General features: G+C 48.3%; 1 long non-coding RNA gene across 2 annotated transcripts; it reads left to right on the top strand.

Annotated features, from left to right (window-relative positions):
* The first annotated feature begins 1039 nt into the window (after positions 1 to 1039).
* LOC109281105 (uncharacterized) lies at positions 1040 to 9338 on the top strand. 2 transcript variants are annotated; one of them, XR_002087655.2, is made up of 4 exons: positions 1040 to 4349; positions 5535 to 5661; positions 6298 to 6421; positions 7974 to 9338. It is a non-coding gene; the product is annotated as an uncharacterized LOC109281105 (long non-coding RNA). The 2 variants fall into 2 exon arrangements; XR_002087653.2 differs by having other exon boundaries at positions 1040 to 5661.
* The last annotated feature ends 14901 nt before the right edge of the window (positions 9339 to 24239 follow it).

Below are 24239 nucleotides of genomic sequence, written 5' to 3'. Positions count from 1 at the left end.
TTGCACAATGAGGAAGCCCTTCTTCAGTTTTGTTATCCTGGTCTGTACCTCTATGATTCCACATTGTAGATAATAAAAAAGTAAGCCTTTGTGTCATCATTGCAACCATACCACAACCTCCCCAACAACCTGGAATTGTACCTGTCTTTCTTTTTCTTCCTTTTTCCCCATTTATATTTTTACTACCACATTTCTAGCAGTCTTGGCTTGGTCATGCTTTTCCTGTAACGTTCCTGTTTGGCTGCTTGTCCGGCTTTTCCTTGTTCACCAACACTTTCCGATGTATTCTGCACTGCAGGGGTGTCAAACTCACCTTGTGCCCCAGACCACGGGGCTCCTTGTGGGCCGGATCCAGCCTGGGGAATGAGGAAATCGTGATGGCAGTGACAGCTCGGGCTCTGAGCTGGATCATGTGGCTGTGGCAGAGGCAGCAGAGGCTGCAATTCAGGGCATGCAGCAATGGCTTTAGTCCCCCCCATGTGTGCCCTGTGGCTTAGCAGCAGCTCTAGCTCCAGCATGGAGCACATGGCATGGACTGGTGGCTGGAGAGGTAGGGCCAGGCATGGTAGATGAGCAAAGCAGCTAGAGAGGGTGACTGGGCCTGTGTCATCTTTGGCTTTCCCTCCTGCCACTTATTGCCACGTCCATGCTTGTAGTCCAGTGAACGGGATAGTTCCTCAGGCTGGATTTGGCCCACAGGCTATACATTTAAACACCCCTGCTGTCTTGTACTGAATTTTGTGTCACCTCCTTATGCATTTCTCATCTGCTTTGTAGTGAAATTTCTTCATTGTTATGAAACACCCTCCAACATCACCTTGTGTGCAATCCTTTAACTTATCAACATTATAGGCGGTCCTGCTTGCACCTGCCTTTTTCTTAGCCTTGACTATTAAATGCTTCTTAGCCTTGAATATGGAAAATGATATTGTTGATAAGGAGGCATCATGACTTATTCCAGCAGTATTAACTGTTCCTATACATAGTTCACAATCACTGCTATATGGCTCGTCTTGTTACTGAGGTGGTCAATCTGGGTTTTCACGTGCCTGTCTGGGCAATTCCATATAGCCTTGGGCAGATCTTTGTGAGGAAGCCAAGTACTCCCAATAGTCACCAGATCAGAGAAAAGTAGGGTGGGAAGGGATCTCAGGAGGTCATCTAGTTCAACCCCCTGCTCCAGGCAGACAATCAGACTGTGCATCTCACAGTACGTTCTTACCCTGCCCCATCGTGATTTGCCATCCCAATACCGTGCAGCCCCAAACTTGCCATTTCTTTACTATGTTCATTTCCAACCTTTGCATTCATGTCTCCCATTACCAGTGCAGCATCAAAACTTGGAGCCTCATCTCCAATGCTATCCAACTGTTGATCCAAACCATCCTCCTCCTCTTCTTCTGCTGCTTCTGTTGTGGGAAAACAGCAGACTGCAGTTATGTGCAATTTATTGTAGGCAGGAGGAAGCCTCAATTATGGCAATCTGTTCAGACAGTCATTTCCAGCAGTTCTTTGAGACAACCATCCTTTCCATGGCTATAGCAATTGCATTTCTATATTTTGCTGGTCTGCTTAAAAGTCTGGACAAAAAAATAAAAAAATGTGTTATTTCTTTCCTGTACTCTGCCAACATGTCTCCTGGATGGCAGCAAGGGAAATCTGTAACTTCCTTAATTCCTTGGTTCCTAGCTCATTCTGTCCTGGAGCAAACACATTGCTAACATTCCTGCTTGCGATATGCTTCATACATTTAGTCATTATCTGAATTCCACGATCATGTCTATTCGCCTGGTCTGGGTTGAAATCCGTGCAAATCTGTTTGGTTTGCTGTGCATTTTCTGTCCGTGTATTTTGGAAGTCGTGACTTGTTATGCCAGTCAATCTTACCCAGGCAACAGGACTGCCAGGGCATAGCCTGCTTGAGATGGGTATCCACAGCTCCACCCTAGTCTCTTTTCTTTCCGTGGCTAACAAGCTTGGACTAGTCAGATTTGAAAGCAGATTCCTCCTCTCTTGCAAAGAGGTGCCCAAAGAGACTCTGATACTTTGTGTGCCCTGTTTTGAGATCAGTTCCTTCTAGATGCATTTGGTCCCTAGCACAGCATTTTATATTCAGCGCACTCCTTCTCACTTTTATTTCTGAAGGACTCAGACACCTAAGTGCAACTCCATTTTACCAGGTTCAAGTTCAGAGAATCCATTCATGAATTATGCAATACACTATCCTCTGGCCCTTGAGGCTGAGTCACAGAAAAGCAGCGAGGAGGAGGAACACCCACCCACCTTTTGAACTGGCCACTTTGCAGAGACACGGCGAGCGTGTCTACACATGCATTAACGCACCTTTTCTAATGCACCTTAAAGTGAGTACCTCCAATGTGAGGTGCTAAGTTACTGTGTATTCGGCTGTGCTAATGTGGGGTAGTGCATTTGCACACTTTTTAGTAATGCTTCATGCGCAGTAGACTATTTTATTGTGCAGCAGCATCATGTCATGTTTTTACATGATGCTTAATGCGCAATAAAACAGTCCCGGCATGGAACAGAATTTCACTCAGGTGCCCAAGTCCACGTATGTGCCTTCTAGTTGCAATAGAGTTTGTTAAAGACTAAAAGCTGTCCTGATGCAAATAATAACCAGCAAAAGCCAATGCTATCCGAGGAGATAGCAACACATGCACTAAGTTTGTCTTAGAGCTGCAGTACCCCTCCTGGGCATCCTCTTCCACTCCCTCCTTCAGCACTGGAGTGAAGTGCTGCGTGGAGTCATAGAGAAGGGAGCCGGAGGCAGGATCATCCCTATCCAGCCCATCCTATACACCCATAACCTAAACTCTACATAAGACTGCTGTCAACCCTGCCTAACACCCTAACCTGCCACAGGTAAAGCAGGGGAACCACAGTAGCCGATGTCCTGTTTGTATAAAATCTTGTCAATATATGCTCAAGAGATCCAGGTAGAAGGCTACTCCCCTGCTACAGAGGAAGGCAACCCCTCCACCCCACCATATCAGTCTGACCATGGGGTAAAATCTCTTCCTGACCCCAAATATAGCTATCGGTCTCACCCTGACCGGAAGAGCAAGCCCCTCTATGCAGGAACCTCTGGCTTCGCTCCTACCAGGAGAATCGGCACACCCCAGTTGAAGTCCCTGGCCTTAGCTGTAGCCAACACCCAATGACTCTGGGGAGGCTTAAACACATCCTGGCACATATAGCAGAAAAAAAGTTGGGGAAGGGGACAACCAGCAAAGCTTAGACACATGGGGAATACCATGGTAGGGCACAGGCATCGCTACAGCTAGATCATCCCCGGCCAGTGGCTGTCCAACCTCTTCTTGAACGCCTCCAGAGATGGAAAGTCCACAGCTGCCCCAGGTGTCTACTCCACTGCCTCACTGCGAAGAAGTGTATCCAGATATCCACTCTGAACTTACTTTGCTGCAACTTCAAGCCATTGGCCTAAATCTTTCTCTCTGCAGCAAGAGAGAAAAGGTGCTTTCCCTCTTCTTTAGGGCAGCCCTTTAGGTATTTGAAGACTGCTGTCATGTCCCCTCTTAAGCACCCTTTCCACAAGCTGAACATGCCTAGCTCCTTCAGCCTCACCTCTCATGACTTGCTTTCCAAGCCCTTGATCATTTTGTTGCCTGACTCTGGACCCTCTCTAATTTCCCCACATCCTTTTTAAAATGTGGAGTCCAGGACTGCACACAGTTCTCCAGATGAGGCCTAACCAGTGCCAAGTAGAGGCACTATTGCCTCCCAAGTCTTGTACCTAATGCTTCTCCAAAACTGCATCGGCCTTGTGTGCGGCTGCATCACACTGCACACTCTTGCACACCATCCAGCCAGGTGTCCCCCATTTTGTCTTATATATGCAAGAGGGGTAGCCTCTTGCATTTGTCCATACTGAACTTCATCCTGCTAGCTCTAGCCCAACTTCCCACTCTGTTGAGATCCTTCTGAATTGTGCTCACATCCTCTGATGTGTTCCCAGTCCTTCCCAGTTTTGTGTTGTCTGCAAACTTGCTCAGAAAGCTTTCCATACCAGCATCCAAATTGTTAATAAACACGTTGGACAACGCCAGGCCCCGGACAGATCCCCGTGGGACCCGTTAATAATTATCCTTTGCTTGTAGCTATTGAGCCAGTTATCTATCTACCTAGTCTATAAATACATCTGGGAGAAAGGCTGACACAAACCAGACTATGCTCTGTTCAGACTCACTAGCTCCAAGCCTCACTCTTTCCCAACATAAGCTTATAAAGCAAGCAGAATCATGTTTGGGGCTGTAACTTATTCCCTAAATTGACTTCTTAAAAAGCAACTATCAGAGAGGCAGACCCAGGTATGAAGCAGCGCTGGGAGATACAAGTGAGCATTCGGATACAGCAGTAATTTGTATAGAGGAATGTCGAACAAAGCCGGGGGTGGGTTGCTTGAGCTGCTCGACTGCCAACAGGGGCATGATGGCGGTTGTGACTCACGGGAAGTCGAAACAGGTCGAGCAATAATTGTTCTGCCTCCGTTGCAAGCACTTACGCCCAAGGTTTTCAAAGCTGCCTGTGGGATCTGGGTGCCTGATTTCTATTAACACGAATGGGACCTTAGCTGCCCAGATACCAAGATGGCCTTTGACAATCTCAGCTCTTCAAGACCTTTCACAGATGTAAAGCCAAATCCAGCTCCATTTCCCTGCAGAAGCAACTATACTGAGACGGACGGGGCTACTGCAGATTGAAATGCTGACCCTAACGGCTATGAAACTATAACTCTGAAACTATGAAATGGATCCCAGCAGGTGATCTACGCATGACTTCTGTGCCTCTACAGTCTTCATAATTGACTTGAGGCCTAAAACTGTGCCCCAAAGCCCTGATGCTCCCTGTGCACCAGAACCCATGGTGAGGTCCTTAAGATGGCAGCAGGGGCACAAAGTGTGAAGGACAGGATATGGGGGCCTGCCTGTAGGTGCTCCAAGACTCAGTTTGTGCCTGTGTATAATAGCATCAGAGCTGGGAAGTAAGTAGCAGAGCCTAGGCCAACCCATCCCTGCCCAGACAGGGCATTTGACTCACGCACCGTATGTACTTACAGCCTCCATCACCCAGGGAATTTATCTGAACACCTCCATGCCTAATGAATTTATCCTCGCAGCATTTCCATGGTACAGGGGACAACTATTATGCTCACTTTTCAGATAGGGAGCTATGGCAGAGGCAAAGGGATTCACCCAGGGTCATGCAGGAAGTCTGTGTCAGAGCTGAGTCTCCTACCCACCAGACTCTGTCATCTCCAAGGAGGAAGCTTAGTCTACTTCTCAGGGTGGAGCTAAGCACCCTGGGTTCATTTTGGTTTGTCTCCAGGTGTTCAAACTCATAATTATTCAGACAGGGAACCAGTGTCTTTTTAAGACAGCCCTACACCTCTGTGTGGGGGAAGCTATTCTGACACCCCTCCCCAGATGGCAAATTCAGACTTGGTGTCCACCTGGCTACTCAGTACTAAACCCCATCTCCCATTTCCATTGCAGAGGACCCCAATGCATCATTCTGCAGTGCTCTTTGCCAAGCAGGGGTGCGACGGTGGGGTCACACCCTCTTTTGGGACCATGTCGCGGGAGCAGCAAATGGGGACTTTTTTTAAAGTCCCCAAAACAGGTAAGTATTTGCCCACTCACTGCTTTCCCCCCTATGCTCAGTGGCATGTCCCCTCCCCTCCTCCCCCCTCCCCCACTGTCTGTAGATGACCTAGAAGTGGGGGGAGCTCCAGAGGTGCTCCTGCCCTGCTCCAACTGATCTGCATGGGGAGCCAGGCTCAGAGGTGGGCAGAAGAGGGAGAAAATGGGAGGGGAGGGGAGGGGAAGGGACGGGAGGGAAGGGGAGGTGCTGCTGAGCATGGATGGGAAGGGAGGGGGTGTTAAGTGTGGGTGGGCAGGGGATTCTCACCCTATAGAGTGGTTGGGGTGGGATGAGGCTGGAAATGGGAAATGCAGCGACCTCTGCAGCGCCAGCCACTGTTCCCACACACCCCTGGATCCACCTAGGTCAGTGGTTTTCAACCTGTGGTCCGTGGACCCTTGGGGTCCACCAACTATGTCCGAAGGGTCCATGAAAGATGATGACGATCAATCAAAAGTATGTGAATAGCCACACTTACAATTCAAAGCGGTCCACACCTCCTTTCAAAATTGTAAGTGAAAAAAGTGGTTGAAAACCACTTAGGTTGTTGAGAGCAAACAACCTCTATTCTCTACTAAAGTCTCTCTCTCTCCCCATGTTGCGTTTTGACCCTAGAAACAGGAGCATCAGCAACTCCATGAAGTCCACTGGGGACTTGGTTATCGCCACTGATTTCACATGGAAAGCATTCTGATGGGCAGCAGCATAAAGCTGGATGGATGGACAGATGGATAGAGAGGTAGGGTCAGTAGTTCTCAGATACTTTTAGGTTGCATCTCCCTTCTTAAGCTTGTTATAGTGGTCTGTACCTCTATGATTCTACATTATAATTCTAATATCATAAAAGCCTTACCACTTCTGTTTGTGTGTCTGTCTGTCCGTAATGCTCCGGGCCAACTGTGCATGCACCGTCTGGAGCGTTACACATGGAGAGACACACAGACGGAGGTGAGGACGGAGGTGGTTGGGGCCAGGCTGTGCTCCCCACTGTGGGGTGTGGCAGGCAGAGTGGCCCCGGGCTGTGGTGTGGGGTGTGGAGTGTGGTGTGCAGCCCCCAGGTGCCATGCGGGGAGTGGGCACAGGGGGCATGGGCAGCGCCCACTGGCTGCAGCACACGACTGGGGGGCAGGGCGCACCGCCCGTGCCCGCTCCCTGTGCAGAACCCTGCGGTTGCACACCATGACCCCCCCCGTGTTTCCATACCATGCCCCCCCTTGCCCATGTGCCACGCTCTCAGTGCACTCTACGCCACACCACAGGGCCGTGCCGTACACCATGCAGCAGCAGCTGGCAGGTGCTCCCTCTGCCCATGGCTGCTCCCCACACCATTCCCTACAGTCACGCGCCACCCACCTCTGCACGTACCCATACGCCATGCCCCCCCACGTGCTCCATGCCATACCCCAGGGCCACTCCCCATGCCATGCGGCCACAGCCAGCAGGTGCTCCCCTCCCTGTAGCCTCCCAGCACCACACCCTGGGGCTGCTGCCCGCACCATGCCCTGTGGCCGTGCACCACCCCCCCATGCAGCCATGCAACATGCCCCCCACACGCCCCACACCACACCCCAGGGCCAATCCCCATGCTACACGGGTGCAACCAGTGGGTGCTGCCTGCGCTGTAGCTGCTCCCTGCACCATGCCCTGTGGCTGCACGCCACCCCTCCGCTCAGCTGCATGCCATGCCCCCCTTGCGTGGGGCAGTGGGGTAGAGTGGGGCTGTAACTAGAGCAGCAGTGGGAGATGGGTAAAGCAGGGCAGGACTGAGGGTGGCAGCAGGAGGGGTAGGGGTGGATCCAAGGCAGCAGATGGAGGGCACAGGGCCAGATACAGTTTTCCATCCCCACAGCCGCCCCCACCCGCCTCTTTCATTCATGATGGGGATTTTATTAGCGGATAATAAAAAAGTAAGATTTTGTGTCATCATTGCAACCACACTGCAACCTCCCCAAACAACCTAGAATTGTACCTGGCTTTTTTCCTCCATTTATATTTCCCCTTTGCAGTTTTCTGCTGTCCCATTGCAGGCCCTCTAGAAATCTGCAGCCCCTAGTTGGAGATATGATAGTTCCTTTGAGTCGCAGGATGCATGAGCCAGATTCTGAGCTGATTTGTATGTGGGCATTGGAGTAAATCATTACTGAGATCAACGGGGCTGCACAAGTGTAAAGGTGCTGGAACGGTAGAATGAGACTCCATGAATCTAGAGCTGGTAATGTCTTATCTACCGGCATCTTGTTAAGCCATGCCTCCTGCTGATAGCTGTAAACTTGCTCTCTTTTGTATAACAGATACTTCTCTTGGGTTTCTATGCCATGGATGTCAGTACTTCTGGTTAAGAAAGCACCGTGCACAGGAAGACGCAGGAAAATCACTCCTCAGGCTGAAAGTAGCACTGCCTTGTCTAGACAGTGGAATATCAGCCAAAAATCTGAGCCAAAACCAAGTCATATCCACTCGAATGCTGGATCGGGGAGAGGCTGCTCTTTGGCTGGAAGGTTTTTCTTTGCTGACTTGTGAAGGGAGCAAAAAGACAAGAAAAGTCAGGTTAAATTGTGCAGACCCCTAAGAAACAAATGAATTCTCAGTGATGGATTCTCTCAGCTCTACTCTGTCCCTTGCGCTGTGCAAGCTGACAATACTACCCAGATCTTACGCAGCATTATTTTTTATTCCTAGACACCTGAGCATTTTTACCAGGATTCCCCATTTACAGACAGGAAAATGAGGCATACAGAGGTGACAGGTTGTGTCCAAGGTCCCCATCAGGCCCCAGGAAGACCCGAAAATAGAACCCAAATGTCTGGTTTTCCTTTGGGTTGTGGTTACAGTATTTCTTGCAATATATTCCCACTCCAGTTTCCGGGCCTCTTTATATTCTCTTTCCATTTTCACTCATTTTCTGCCTTATAACTGTTCTTTCAGTCTCTCAATTTTATAACCCTTCACTTAAGACTTTCCACCCCAACACTGTTCCTCATTGCTTTAGGATGAAGCTTATTCTTGAGTTTTGCTACAACAGAAAATTCCAGTTTTCCAGTGAAGTTCGTATTCAGAAGTGCACTGCAGGAGAAATGCCAGCATTAGACTTGGATTTCGAGCCTTTTTTCCAAACCTCTCCCTGCGGTTTTGATTCCGAATTGCAACTTAATTTCTGAGCTCAGTTTAGACCCAGCTGCAATCTTATTACAACAGACTGAGAGAGGGGCTCTAATCATCATAAAATCAAACGGGAACAAATTCTTAGGTTGGTTGTGTAGGCAGATATGCTTTTCTAGTGGCTTTCATAGGGATTTGCAGGGGAAGCACGACAAACAGGAATCCTAGAGTCATGTCCTCGTTCTGGAAGGGACTGTGCTGCAGTGGACGCAGGCCATGTGCCTACAACCCCAAAGCTTGAATCCTCTGTCCCATCCCCTCCAACCCATTCCTGTCCTAATCCTGGTTCACTCCCACCTTTAACTCCCTATTCTAATCTCTCCTCTTTAATCCCACCATAGCTCCTCACTGAAATCCTAGTCTTCTCACCTAGCCAGTTCTAGTCCACCCACTACATTCATCATCCCAACCCCGGACTCCTTAACCAATCACGCAGTTAAGTTATACATTGCATTACCAGCTGTGCTTATATATACCAATAAACCTCCTATACTGAATCGAAACCTCCATGTACGTGCATTACATATATGTAGAGAGTTTCTAAGTCTCTAGTGCTGTGACGATGTCATTTATTTTGTCCATTTTGGGCATGTATACATGTGGTTTTAAGCGAGATTAAGCCTAATACGCCTTAAAAATAATGCTTCTTAAGGCGCATTATGCAGGGGTCTACATGTAGACCCTTAAGGTGCATTAATGCGCCTTAAAATTTAAGCAGGATTAGTTAATGCAGATTAGTGCATGTGTAGATGGCATAGATACCATCTTTAACTCTCTACTTTAAGTCTCATCTTCAGTTTCTTACATTTACTAGCTTTTCACAGTGTGGCCTTCTGGTTTAATGCTTGCCATCACAGTGCATGGGGAAGTTATATGACATTACTGTTGGTTTATTTGCCTAGCTTGCTACTAGGCTAAAAAACAGAGAGGAAGTATTCAAGTTTACACTGATTTGAATATGCATGTCTGTAGGCTGGATCTCTCAAGTCATTGAAGTCATAGGCCCATGTTGACATGCTCTGCTGAATTGGGAGAGACTTAAGTATGTGCTTAAGTTGGTGGTTCTCAACCTCTTTAAATACAAAGCACCCTAATGACAGTGCTAGTTCTCCACCTTCATTCATGTCTTGACTACAGAAAAATAAGCGAGCAAACCTTCTCTTGCAAAGAGCTCAGGAAGCCCACACCAAGTCAGCATGGTTTTGACACTTTGGATTCCTATTTGAAATGTCTGGGCTCATCTTGTGAATCATGCATGGGCATTTGTACACTGCATGGCACCCATAAAAAGATCTCATGGCAACATAGGGTGCAGCCATACCCTGGTCGAGAATCACTGGTTTAAGGATTTGATATCCTGCAGCAAGCACTGACACATGGTGGGGGGCTGCAGCCCCCCCAAAGGGCCACCCTACACCTGGTCCCCTCTCTCAGGCCAACTCCTCTCATCAACCAAGCCTTGATGTCCAAATCAATCTATTTAGGGAGGCTGCCTTCAGATGTCCAGAGTTTGGTTTTCAGTGCCTTCCCCTGTCCTGCTTATCATTAGGTGGCCAGTCAGCTCATCCCTAATTATGACAGGCTCTCTCACTCACCTATGCTCCCCTGACCCCATCTCTCCCTCTGGGCTTTAGCTCTCGCTGCTCACCAGGTCCCTAACCCCGGCAGGGCTCTGTCTGGGCCTTGGCTCCTTACAATACAGAGTGCCTCTATGACCCCTTCTCTCCAGTCCTTGGTTCAAATCTTCTGCAAAATGTAGAACAGAGCTCACACTTACATAAGCCAACCCTCAAGCCCCTTCTACAGTGAGGGGCTAAGCCCACTTAACCCTTGGCCTCCAGGCTCAGACTTATATGGCCCTTGCTCCTCTCTTATCCAGTTACCTGGCCTGCCTTGTTGTTAATGGGGCCCAGGTGCCGCTCATCCCCTATTCAGCAGCCAAGTGTTCATCTGTCTGCAAGCTACAGGCTGAGCCTTGCAGTCTTCTCAGCTGGGGTCTTTGCAGGCTGCATCCCCTCTGCTTTCCCTTCCTCTCAAGTAACAGGGTGGAAGGGGCCGTGGTTACACACCCAAGCAAATGATTAGTGTAGTGCAACAAAGCCTTCAAGCACACCAAGGCATCAATATTCACTAGAGATCCCTTAGTTTGCTGTACGGTATGGGGCTGTGGGGGTTTTTTTTTCTCTTTCTCTGCCCTCAACAGATGGGTTCCCGGGGGGAAGTGCACTCAGTGCTATGTGCTTCCTCATTGCTCTGAAGGCACCTGTATTATTTCAGGTACAGTTTTGCTTCCATGAGCTTGGTGGGGTTTTTTAATTACTATCCAGCAGGGAAGCACTTGTGTTAATTCTGGAGAAGTGGCTTATCATGAGCCAAAGCTCCAGAGAGATTTTGAAGCCCTGCCTGCTGTGGCAGTCTCTTATTTTCTTATGTCCTTCCAGGGTTTTTATTGTCTGAGTCAGTCAGGCTCTTCTTTCCAGCTGCAAGTTTTTATTATACCAAGAACAATCATTTGGCTCACAGACACCTCTCCTTGCAGATGTAGGGAAAGAAAAATCACCCAAATCGCTATTGCAGATGGAGTTTAGTACAGTTCTGGTAATAGCAGCAGGCCAAAATTGAGAAACCAGCCTTATTAAAAGGACTTTTTTTCCTTTAAGATTTTTATTCCCTCCAAAATGAGGGTGGGTAGCAGAAGGACCTGGTTCAAGGTCCATGGACGTCTTTCCTTTGACTTCAGAGGTATTTTGATCCGAGCCATAGAAAAGGTTTCAACAAGGGAAGAAGCAACGGGCTCATGAAATGTTGTGGATTCAACTCCTACTCTGCCACAGGGACTTTAGGAAGTCATATAGATCTTGGTTCACCCATTGATTTCAATGGTAAATGAGGTACCTAAATAGGATCAAGGCGCCTAAAACTGCTGTGATTCTGGTTCTTCGTCCCTTTCTTCCTCAGCACCTGTAAAATGGGTATAATAATACTGCTGTAACTCTTAGGGCATAGTGAGGTACGTTACAATAGTGAAGTGTGTTGCAGGTGGCCATAGGCTGCGGTAATGGAGATGGGTTAATACGTAACACTGAGGGATCTAATGAAAGGCGCAGACTCTGTCCAAACGCCTTCGTTGCCAACCCATTTCTGGATCTATAGGACCAGGTGGGTCTATTTCTGGCTTGCTTAGTCCCCGCTCTCTAATACCAAGGTCTTGTCCCTGGTGTGAGTCACGCAGGTGCGAATCCAGACCAGCAGCCAGAAGGTGGGCCCAAGGTCTTCTTCCTCCTAAGGAAAACCTCGTCGTGACTCAGTTCAATAAAGCAGCACGCACAAAGCAACCTGCTGTGCATCTTGCTGCCAAAGGGAGTCAGACCGTCTCTAGGAAGGGAGGCCTGACTTCAAATACATCCTTATCTCATTGGAGGGACTGTCTAAATCCCCCAACTCCTTGTTCTGTATTGGTATGGCTAGTATGAAACTCCAAAATGGAGGGAGCTCTCATCCATTGAGGATCTGACACTTCTACGGATCTGCTTGGGCCTGGCTTTCTACGGACACTTCTCTGTGAAGAAGTTTCCATAGAAACTTGCCCTGCACTTTTCCTTCTCATAGCATTTTGCAAACATGAGCTCATTAACACTCGTCACCCCACCCTGTGCAAGCAGGGGCCTAAGGCACTCCCAGAAGTGTTGGGTTTCGAAACACAGATGCTGTTGTATTTATTTGCAAACGCGCTTGAGGGGCTTGGGTGACGGTTCGTTTTCCCTTTCTATTCCAAGCTCTATTTATAATGTATTTGTATGTGGAAATGTCACGGGGTTATTATCAGCATTAATTCCTCTCCCTGGAAGAATCTCTGGTGATGTTCTGTGACCTGCATTATACAGGAGGTCAGATGAAGTTATCACAGTGGTCCCCATGGCCTGAAAGTCTATGAATAAATATGAGAAAGCTCCTGGCTCCCTCCGACTTTCCTAGGATCCATCTTCCTTCTACCTCTGTGACCAATGCTCGAGGGAAATGGAGCTGAGTCTCAGCTCGTGCTGAAGGTTAGCTGATGCATCCTGCTAAACTGAAGGGGAGAAACAAGCTCCAAAGTCACGGCGTGTCCTCTCCTCCCATTCCTGCCAGTGGGAGAGCCTCCTGGGACCACCCTGTGACAATATGCCGAGGGTTGCTCCTCTCACAGGAAGGCAGAAGCTGTCACCTATGGTTTTGTTCCTATTGTATGCCAGGCACTGCTCTGTCTAGACTGGGGTGCTCACTTGTTGATCCTGTGGCCTGGATGAGTGGTGCAGGGCAGGTCCTCAGGCCAAACCGGGCTCACGCTACCTCCGTTTGTCCGCACCCTGCCTGGATTGGGCCCATGCCACTAGATTGGGTCTGAGCCACCTGGTTCCCGTGCTGCTGGGTCCTATTTAGGTACCTCATTTACCACTGAACTCAATGGGTGAACCCAGGTCTACGTGACATCCTAAAGTCCCTGTGACAGGGTAGGAACTGAATCCAGATCAGTTCATGAGCCCATTGCTCCTTCCCTCGTTGAAACCTTTTTTATGGCTCAGATCAAAATACCTCTGAAGTCAAAGGAGAGACTTCCATAGACCTTGAATCAGGCCCAGTGCTGCCTCCAGCATCCCTGACCTAGCACACAGGCCCTCTTTATCTGGTCCATGGGATACCCATGGTCTGGAAAATTGGCGGCAGGGGAGCAGCCAACTAATGCATCTGGAAGATGGTCGGTTGACCCTAAGCAAGTTCATGGAGCAGAGGGCAACAAAAATGGTTCGGGGGCTGCGGCACATGACTTGTGAGGAGAGGCTGAGGAAACTGGGCTTATTTAGTCTGAAGAAGAGAGGACTGGGGCTGGGATTTAATAGCAGTCTTCAACTCCCTGCAGGGGGGTTGCAAAGAGGATGGAGCAGGGCTTTTCTCAGTGGTGACAAATGACAGAACAAGCAGCAATGATTTCAAGTTGCAGCAAGGGAAGTTTAGGTTGCATATTAGGAAAAACTTTCTCACTGGGAGGGTGGTGAAGCACTGGGACAGGTTACCCAGAGAAGCTGTGGAGTCTCCATGCTTGGAGTTTTTAAGCTGTGGCTACACAAAGCCTTGGCTGGGATGATGTAGCTGGGGCTGGTCCTGCTTTGAGCAGGGGGTTGGACTAGATGTGACCTCCTGAGGTCCCTTCCAGCCCTCCTTTTCTATGACCGCTGGCATCACTGCCCTGCTGTCAAAATTTTGGACCCATGGGGAGCCCTGCGGGCTGAAGTCAGTGGCTCTGCAGGCTGCGGCTTGGGCAGTCCAGGTCTAGACTCCTCGCAGAAGAAACCTCAGCCACAGTATGGCTCCAAGCTTGAGCCTTGCAGGGAAAACCACACCCATGGGTAAACGCCATGCCCTCCCTTCTCAGACTCATCCAAAAGGGCTGTGAAGACCGCTGGCAAGTTCCTGCTCAGCACATCTTCTCCAGACCTTGAGCAGCCCAGCTTTGCCTCTAGTCCCTGCCTGCCTAGACTCCTGCTCCAGGCTCACCCTTTGAGCCCGGCCTGTTTGCTCACCCCTTGGCTGACCTCCTGCTCCAGGCTCACCCCTTGGCCCGTCCTACTTCCTCGCAGGTCCCTGACTCTGGTGCAGATCAGTGGTTCCTCATAGTGGCTCATCCTTATGACTCCAATTCTGGTTCAGCTTCCCAATGGGCAGCGCTGCTCTAACCACTGCTCACACGCTGGACCGTGGTTATCCATGGCATTATCTAAAATTCACCCACTGTATTGCCCAAGTATCACTCTTTTCTGGGGAAGCCTCAGCTCAGGTATTGCTTGACCCCTACACACAAGATAGATAAGATTGCACCTACTGATTTCTCAGGCTCCCATCAGGACTGCTCAAACCATACAGCTAGCAGGGATGCTTTGCCTTTGGCACCCACAACCACCTCTTACAGTATTCCTCAAACCTCACTCTTACAAGAGAAATTGCCCCCCTCCCAGTGTTGCTTCAATGCACCCTAGGAATTGCCGAAACTGTGACTTTGGTACTGCTCATAGCAATAAGAGATCATTTCTACTGTATTGCTGTATTGCTAGGAGGAAAATCTACACCCATGTGATTGTTTGAACTCCATCGTGGGATCACTCAAGCCATGCACATGGTATTCCCCAACCTCAAGCCTTACAGGAAAACCTCACCCACAGCACTGCTCAGACTCCTTGCCTTGCAGAAGAAACCACCCCCCCAGTCTTGCTCCAGCTGCACCTATGACACGGCTCAACCCACATCGCTAGAAGGGAAGAAGGCACCCAAACTGTTGCTCAAGCTGCATCCATGGCATTTTTGAATCCTTATCTCCTTGAGGTACTTTAAGATATTGCTCCAGGCCCAGCTTTAGCAGGAAAACCGCACCCCGAGTACAGCTGAGACTATACACATGCCGTATTTCCTTAGATACGACGTGCACCTTCCGGCCCTCAAATCACCCTGCCCCAAATTTGTGAGTATGTTTTAAGCAGGGAAGCTGTTTTCTCTGCTGGAAAAGAAGCATTGCCTACACTAAACAGCTTCCAAGGTGACTGCCGCTTGTGTCTGCTCTGTTTACAAGGAATCAGACCTCGTGGTAGAGGTGATATCTATTATTAGACCAACTCGATTTTTGCAAATAAATAAATACATTCTTTATTTGCAAGCTTTCAGGCAACAGGCACCTTTCTTCAGGCACAGGAGAAAAGACTGTAAAAGATCTCCTAGGTAGACATGAAAGTTCATATTTCATAGGAGGGTCGAAGTTGGGGTAAAATCTCCTGTTTGGAAAAGCTAATTTTATGCAGATTAGGCTCAGAGAAAAGATGTCATCTCTACCACAAGTGCTGATTGCTTTTGCCTCTAGATCACTATGGCCACAGCAGGGATACCTGACTTTATTTGCAGGAACTTATATAAATAGCTACGTATAGTAAAGAACTAACAGTCTTGCTACTGCCCTTTGCAAGGGGCTGGTGCCTAGCCTTGTGCGGCACAGAGCAAATCATCCTGGGAACACAGGGTGTCCATGAAAGTGTGGCATCACAGGAGATAGTTGGCTGCAGCAGGAACTTCCTGATGTTACAACTCTCTGTTCCTGGGAGGACATATACAATGTCACCTGTTTGGCCACGACTCTGGAAAAATATGTATTTTTTCCACATTCTGCCTTTCAAAAGCATGGAGAGTGTTTCATTTGAGGGCATGTTATAAGTGAGACGATACGGTATTCAAAATTCGCCTGCTTGGTTCACTTTTCATGATCAATGCAGGGTTTAGAAATGTGGAAGGACTGCAGCGGCGGCATAGGGGGCTTCTTCATTGTGCTCGATGCTGAGCTGACGGGATCATCCTCCTTCCAAGCAAAAGGGAAATTTAGCCTCCAGTTCAAGGAGCAGGAAGAGGCGTCTCAGCTGCTTCACCCATGCACTTTAACTCCCCTCCAAGTGACAGCACACTGAGACTGTCCATGCTCATTCAACTCTGCGTTTCCCCCGCACGGCTCCAAACAACTCCTTGATTCTTCACTGAATGAATGCCCTGGCATGAAACACCAACTCATTTTCTATTTTCATTCAATACATGGCCTCTCCCACACTACTCCACTAGAGGAGTATTTCTGCTGGAAGTCTACAGTAACGAGTGATGCAGCCTGCCACTTCGGGACTGCCGGTACACGCACAGTCTCGGTTGGTGGTGAGCAATGACTGTAATTTTCAGACGGTTGTTCAGCAACCTACAGTAGATGAAATGATCCAGTGCCAAGTGTGTGATTCAGGCTGATAGGGAAGTGCATCATGACCATCCCCACAGCTGGCTCCTGATGCAGAAGTGAGGCCAAAGCCCGAGTGGCCCCACAATATTGCTCAAATCTCGCTTCTCATAGGAAATCTCCTCTCACAGTATTGCTCAAACCACATACAAAGGAGAGGATAAACCCCACCCTCAGCTGCACTCTCTGGTTGGTCAAAACACACCCATAATAGTGATTAAAACTTTGCCCCACACCATCAAGACTAGGCACGATGTGCCAGGCACAGTGTTTTCATCACCAACTCAAGGACAGGAAATGTGGAGCAGACGTCTCCTGTTTTCCTACAAGTCCAGCTGTGTGGCATAGACCAGGGGAACCAGTGATGGGTTAGCCAGCCTGGTCACAGGGACACGGGAATAAGTCACCCTACTGCCAGTAAAGGCAAGCCTTCCTAAGTGGTGAGCCTTGGCCCTGGGGGTCAGCAAGAAGTCTCACCCAAAGTTTTCTTCACACCTCTCCTCTAGCAGGGGAGCAAGTCTCACAGAAGTCCTCATACTGCAGGAGGAAACACATGCACACATCCTTGCTCAAACAGCACCCTGGGTATAGCCTTAGCAGGCAAGGCCTAACCCACGGCATCCCCTATATTACACCCAAAGCTCACTCCCCACAGAGAAAAACTTCATCTATATTATTGCACTGTACGGCTCAACCCTCAATTATGTCCTCAGTAGGAAAAATGACACTCGTGGTATTACTCAGACCTCCCAACGATCAAGAAAAAGTATACACACACACACTACTGCTTACATAGCAACCCTAGGAAGAAAATCCACACCCATGTTATTGTTTGGATGATGCCTAATTTATTGCTTAAATCTCATGCAGCAAAGGCTGAGTGTCAGCTGAAGGACAAGAGCAGGACATATGACTGCTGGCTCAGAGATCAGCTATGCTGAATAGACTGTTTTCATCTTCCTTCTTCTTTTTCATGGCTCTGGTTCAGGGATAGGGTCAGCTGTTCAGACCATTGTTCTCCACTTGTTGCTATCTGCTGCATCCTCTAGTTAGATGCTCACATCTCTCATACCTTTTCATCTCAGTCTTGGCCATCCTCTTGGCCTACTGCCAATGGAGACCATCTCACAGGTGAATCACACGCAGTGGTCCTGCCGAATCATAGGGTCAACCCATCTCAATCCAGTTTCTCTGACTTTATCAATGATTTTTTGTACAACTCCCAAGTGTGTCCTGATGCTGTCTTTCTTTACCTGGTCCTTCAGGCTGTGCCCCAGAAGCCATCTCAACCGCCTTGCCTCACTTTTCTTCCTTTCTCCTCAATGGTCCAGCTTTCCATCCCATGTATCGTCCTTGTTTTTATTACTGCTGCCATGATTTATCTGGCCAAGGTGTCCTCACTTCCTATGGATCCAAGGATCATGGGAATTAGAAAGAGGAGAGTCAATCAGGCTCACAGTAGCCCTCAACCTGGAGGAAGGGTATTCCAGTGTTTTCCCAGATACCAACCAGGAGGCACACGGTATCTTAAACACAAGCCACATGAGGATTACAGAAGTCACGAGAGGGAGCAAAACAGGGACAAAGACATGCTTAAAAAGGCACCACATGTAGGTGGCATTCGATACAGGCTCTGGCATCAGCAATGAGCAATGAGATTCATCTTCAGCACCAGATATGGGCATATCCCACGTCCGCTCTAATTAAAACGCCTGCAGCTTCTCGTGTATTCAGCATCCCCTGCTTTAAAATGGCAGTGGGGGCACTTTAACTAAAACTCATTCAATGCTGAATACACATGACTGTACACATGGCCCATGGAAAGTTGTAATTAAAACGCGATGGAGCAGGCATCGGGCAAATGTATAGGTGCTAAATGCCAGCCGATTCCTTTTCTCTACACAGCATTTATGCCCAAGTCCTCAAAGGTAGCTAGGCGCCCAACACACAGTGAAATCAATGTGGGTATTGTGCCTAATAAACTTGGAGAATCGGAGCCTTTCAGTCAAATTTTCAACAGAACTCAGCACCCGCAAGGAGGGAAATGTTTTCCGAAGACTTCATTTGCCAGTGAGGCATTTGGATAAGTTATAAGCGTAGGTTTGTTCATTGCAAATCTAACCATAGGGCATCCATACACATGCTCTGGAGCAGGGAGCTTTCATTAGAGCAGCTCTGAGAGGTGCTTTAATTATAGCACCTGCGGCACTATGTGTATTCAGCATCCCACGCTTCAAAATGGCAGCAGGGGCGCTTTAATTAAAGCTTGTTCAATGAATTTTAGTTAAAGCGCCGCTGCCGCATTTTGAAAAACGGGGAGGCTAAATACACATGACACGGAGGTTGCTGGAGGGCGCTAATTAGCACACTCTAGCAGACTCTCAGCAGACTCAATTAATAGACTTGATTGATTGAGTCTGCTCCATCACCTGCTAATTAGCATGCATCAGAGCAGAGGTCCATCATGTGTATAGGTGTCCTCAGTTTCCCGTCTATAAATTGCCTGACGGTGGTGCGTGGATAAAATTCTACGATGCCTGTCAGGTGTTCAAACACTGTGAATAATGAGACTATCTCATTACTTGAATAGACGTGTTTTAACAGACCAAGCCCGAGTGAAAAGTCCAGGTTCTGTTTGGTAGAGGCGTGTGATTTTGAGACCAGTCACCTGCATTATAGTCCCATAGCCCTGCCCGGGCACGATCTAACAGTCAAACAGCACGTGGGTTGATGATGAGAAGCATGTAGTAATTATCATTGATAGCACCTCTCATCCTGAATTTACATGGTGCTCTGGATCTGCAAGATACATTCAAGGATCACTTCACCTGCTGCTGACATCCAGTTGGCTTTGGGAGGGAAAGTGATGGTAGTTACTGAACGGCACCAGTGATACCTCACTGGAAAGAAAACCACCATCTCCGATTGAAACCAAATGCATGACTGTTGGTACCTTTGGATTGGCTTCTAACACTCATCAATGGACACAAGGAAGTCTTCTCAAGAGGTGAAAAAGTCCATGACGTTGGCCAACCATGCAAAGAGACAGGAGAGCGGGTGGGTGGGAGCCAGCTGGTCCTGCAGTGCCAGTGCCTGGAAGCAGCCATCTGGTTTGTGCTGTAAAGAGTGGGTGGTGAACGGGAGCCGAGACGCCGGCAGTAAAAGCAACCCAGGAACCGGGAATTTTGCCAGCCCAGGATGGGATAGCCAACCATGGGGTTGGTTCAACACAGTGTGGAGAGCACTTTGCTCATCCTCTTGGCAAACGCGCTGCGTCCTGGTACTGGAATGGCATTGTATGTGATGCTCATGACAGAGCACATGCTTCCAGCTGGGAAATGAGCCATGTCCTTTCCTCCAACAGCATCCACCCTCCCGGTCTGTCCATCTCCTTAAGCTCTTACGGTCTCCAGAGCCATTCGGCTTGGCAGCCTTTCCCTCCCTCATGTGGTTTGCTTTATCCTCTTGGCTGCAGCCGTCACGGTCTCTGCAAAATAATGGGTCCAGGGGCAGAGCGTGTGAAGCTCCTTATAAGAAGACTGGGCTCCTGCAACATTATGCTGCCACACATATGGAACAAAATGTTCACCTTTTATTGAAAATGATAGGAAAATGAGCAAGAAGGAACCACAGGAGGATCGTGTGTACCCCTCTTCCAGAACAGGTTGCAGCAAGCTAGAAACAAAAAGACTGCCCTGTTCTTAGGCCTTCATGTAGAGCTGGACACAGGCATGGGTGAACCAGGCAGCTGCCTGGGGCCCAGGCAGAAAGGGGGCCCAAAAATGGTATTTTTTTCCTCTTTTCTGATTATTATTAGCATTATGTCTGGCAAAGGGGGCCCAATACTAAAGGTTCGCCCAGGGCCGTGAGGAGTCTAGGTACAGTCCTGCCTTCATTTGGAAGTCTAGGTACAGTCCTGGTGTTGTACACAGAAAACTGAAGCCAATATCATTCTGGAGTTGCACGGTCCCTAATTCCCAGATCTGATATTTTTCTATGCGGCCTTTTTGACAGCTCCATATTTTTCCTTGCATACAAGCAAAGCGAAAGCAGTTGATGACTTGTCACCAACGTCTGACTAATTGATAGCGGCGTAGGTTGTAGACATGTTGATCTGAGGACATAGGCAGACAAGCTTCTTTGGGTACATCTGATATCTTTTATTACACCAACTCAAATATTATTATTATTTTATTAGACCAACTCAAATTGGTCGAGCTTGTCTGCTTATGTCCTTAGACCAACACGGCTATAACCTACCATGGGTCATATCAATTAAAGATATCTAAGCTTCTTTGGGTACATCTGATATCTTTTATTACACCACCTCAAATATTATTATTATTTTATTAGACCAACTCAAATTGGTCGAGCTTGTCTGCCTATGTCCTTAGACCAAAACGGCTATAACCTACGCCCCTATCAATTAAAGATATCTAATAAAAGATATCAGATGTACCCAAAGAACCTTATCTGATTAATTGATAGCTATTTATAGTGACCTTTAAGGAAATTAGGAAAGCATGGCTGTTGGTCTCTTTGGATCAGCTTCTAACATTTAAGAGGGTCACTCATTTAAGGGGGTCACTAAAACACATCTTCTGGATCGCTGCCTCCACATGGGTTGAACAAGGGGTGCTTCAGGTTTGATAAACCAGAATTTCAGGGTGCTCTTGAGTCAGTGCTTGTCTGCTCTGCTCAGCTAGTTGAAGAGGATGCACGGGAGGAAACAGCAGTCTTTAGTGAAGGGAATTGCATAGGTCTTCTAGACTAGACGGGGCAACCCTGGGAGACTTCCACGGAGGGAAAGGGTGTCTGCGACTGTCACGAGGCGAGCACAGGGATAGAGAGGATGCAAGAAGCCAAGAGATGCTTTCCTGGCAGGTCGTCACGTGCCGTGAGTCTCCTCCATGACGGTTACAAACCATTTCTGCAGGAGCAGCAGTAAATTTGGTGCTGAATAGACATTTCTGAATCAGTGGGATACAAAAAACATGGGAAAACTCAAGGGCTCCAAATGAAATGGCTAGCACAACTGGTACCAACTCAAGGGCTGCACTAGCTTTAAAGTTCACTTCCGCGTGCCACGCTGAATCCAGGGTGGGATTCTGATTTAGCCGTCTTAGACGCGAGCCAATGGGATTTGGGTACCCGGCGCCCTTCAGCAGTTTTGAAATCCCACCCCAGACATCTTGCCATAGAAGTGCTAGAAAGCTGCAGAGAGGACAGGTCCCCTTGCAAGCATGCCAAGTAGAAATACATTGCTGTCAGCTTCTGATCAAACATCGCCTTACTCTGCGCACGACCAATTCTCATCATCTAAACGGGACTGGCAAAGCTCTGACTTGGTGTAAAGGTCAGAACACCATTCCTTTTCTATTAGCCTGGTGCTTTCTTTTTCTCCCCTCTTCCACCCGTTAGACAGTTCGACATGACAACTTCTGTTAATTATTCATTACAGCCTGTATTGACTTAGGCGACCCTTCACATCATGAACTTACTCACCCTCCTGGCTTCCTGGGTTGAAAATTAGCGAATGGCAAAAAGAAAGAGATTAACTGTGCAACAGTTTCACTTGGTGAAAGGTGACCAAAGCTGGGATCATCGATTACTGATGAGCTGGCATTTTTTTTCTTACACCTGTAAATGGCTTTAAGGTGACTTGCCACTGTTGCAAGCTTGTACATTCTTCTCAGCTCATCCTACTTTGTTAGTATTGCTGTGTGCTATTGAACAGCGGTTTGGTTTCACCCCAGAGACAGCTGCATTTTAGTGGTGATGCAACCTTGATGTATATGTGATGGGTAAGTCTCTATGAGCTTGTCTACACCGTGGCAACCTCTCTGGCCACTCTCAAAGATATCAAATTCACCCAAGGATCCTTGTCTGCCTTGGTCTTTGGTGCACTTGAGAGGCCATGAGGGATCAATCCAGGGCAGCCTTAGCAGTGAACTTTCCATGGGTCATGATATACTGTAGTCATCGTGTACATGAGGCCAACAACACCTTATTGCTTATGAAACATGCTGTAGCCCAGGGATCAGGAGCCTACACCCTGCAGAGACCTCTGTGGTGTTTTGGCAGGGGGAGAAGTGATGACTACAGCTGTAGTGGTGTCATTGTGGACCAGGTTGGAAGTGGCCCAGGCTTGGAGCTAAGTTCATTAAAGCAGCCCCAAGCTCCCCCAAATTGCTCACCCCTGCATTCCCAGATGTAATAAAACACAAGGGTTGAGCTAAATGAAAATACAAGGCTTGCAACGCTTTATTGGGCAGCAATCCCATCAATGATCCCATCAATATCCATCCATTGTTGGATGGATATTGGCAGTGATCCCATGCATATCCATCCATTTGCACCAGTTTGTACCCAGGGTAAGAGATCACTAAAGTCCATTGTATATGGATGGGAATAAAGACTGGGGAAGAGACCATTCAAGCCCATTGTATATGGATGGGAATAAAGACTGGGGAAGAGACCATTAAAGCCCATAGAGGACGGAAACTGTTCTACATGACAGAGCTCAGCAGTGGTCAGCTAGCCAGGAAAGGAATTTGGGATCATGGTAAAAACATCCCTGAAATGTTTGAACAGCCCATAGCTTGGGTAAAAGAGACAGCAGACATGATGCAGGGTTGCATTCCTAGAGCAATACAGCATAAAGTAAACAGTTACTTAAGACAGCATCTCTTAGGTCTGTTAGCGTGCATCAGATCAGAGTAGCCGGCATACACAGCAGAATTGGTATTGTGCAATTTTCACAGCTCTGATTGCAGGGCAGGCTGTGGCAAAACTGCCGTCTAAACCCAGGTTTTAGAGAAAAGGAGCGACTTTTCCTCCAGGATAACTCTTGACAGCACAGTCAGTCCCCATCTGAACGTGCGCTGCTAGAACGGATGAACCTTGTACAGTGTGAGCTTTTGGGATGACAAAACTAGTCTCAGTTTTTGTTATGTGCAATTTCCATCCAAGGGGTTGGAATTTGCTCTATTGACGCAAGTCCAGAATAACACCATGGAAAAAAAGTACTGCCATGGAGTCGCTCCATTAGTGCAACGTAGTAATTGGGAACAGAGTTTGGCCTGCAATTTATTTCAAGATGGTTTCAGTTAGAAGTAGTGGGGGAGGTGGTTTAGTTTTGATTGCATGCTGTTTCTGCACGGTGGTGTAACTCCACTGAGCCTAATGGAGACACTTGGGATTTTCCCAGTGTAAGACCTAGCAAGAGGAGGATCAGGCACCTCATTATAGGGTTTTGGTCAGAGCAGGAGACATCACAGTCTAGACTTCAGAGATTGAATCCTCCTAATAGAGGTGTTTATTCAGTCTCTCCTGTGCTCCCTTGAAGGAGAGGAGCCCTGCCCAGCCCTCTGTCCAGGATGGTGGCCCTGGTCCCTCCCTGGAGATGGAGAGGTCTTCAGGCTGGTTCGATTGAGGCATTATGTGCTCCCAGCACCTCCCTGCCTGCACAGTCCTTCCCATGAGGGGGCACAGCAAGAGCCTGAGCCACGGGTGACAGATGCCAGTGATGTCACTTCACGTGGCACTGGAAGGTGCTCAGGCCATGCCTACACCACAGTCTTGGTGCTCTGGAGGAAGAGTGCTCCCA

The sequence above is a fragment of the Alligator mississippiensis genome, chromosome 1 (genome assembly GCF_030867095.1).
Source record: "Alligator mississippiensis isolate rAllMis1 chromosome 1, rAllMis1, whole genome shotgun sequence".
In the NCBI taxonomy this organism is placed as follows: domain Eukaryota; kingdom Metazoa; phylum Chordata; order Crocodylia; family Alligatoridae; genus Alligator; species Alligator mississippiensis.
The sequence above is the reverse complement of the archived record's forward strand: the minus strand, read 5'-3'. Positions and strand labels throughout refer to the sequence as shown.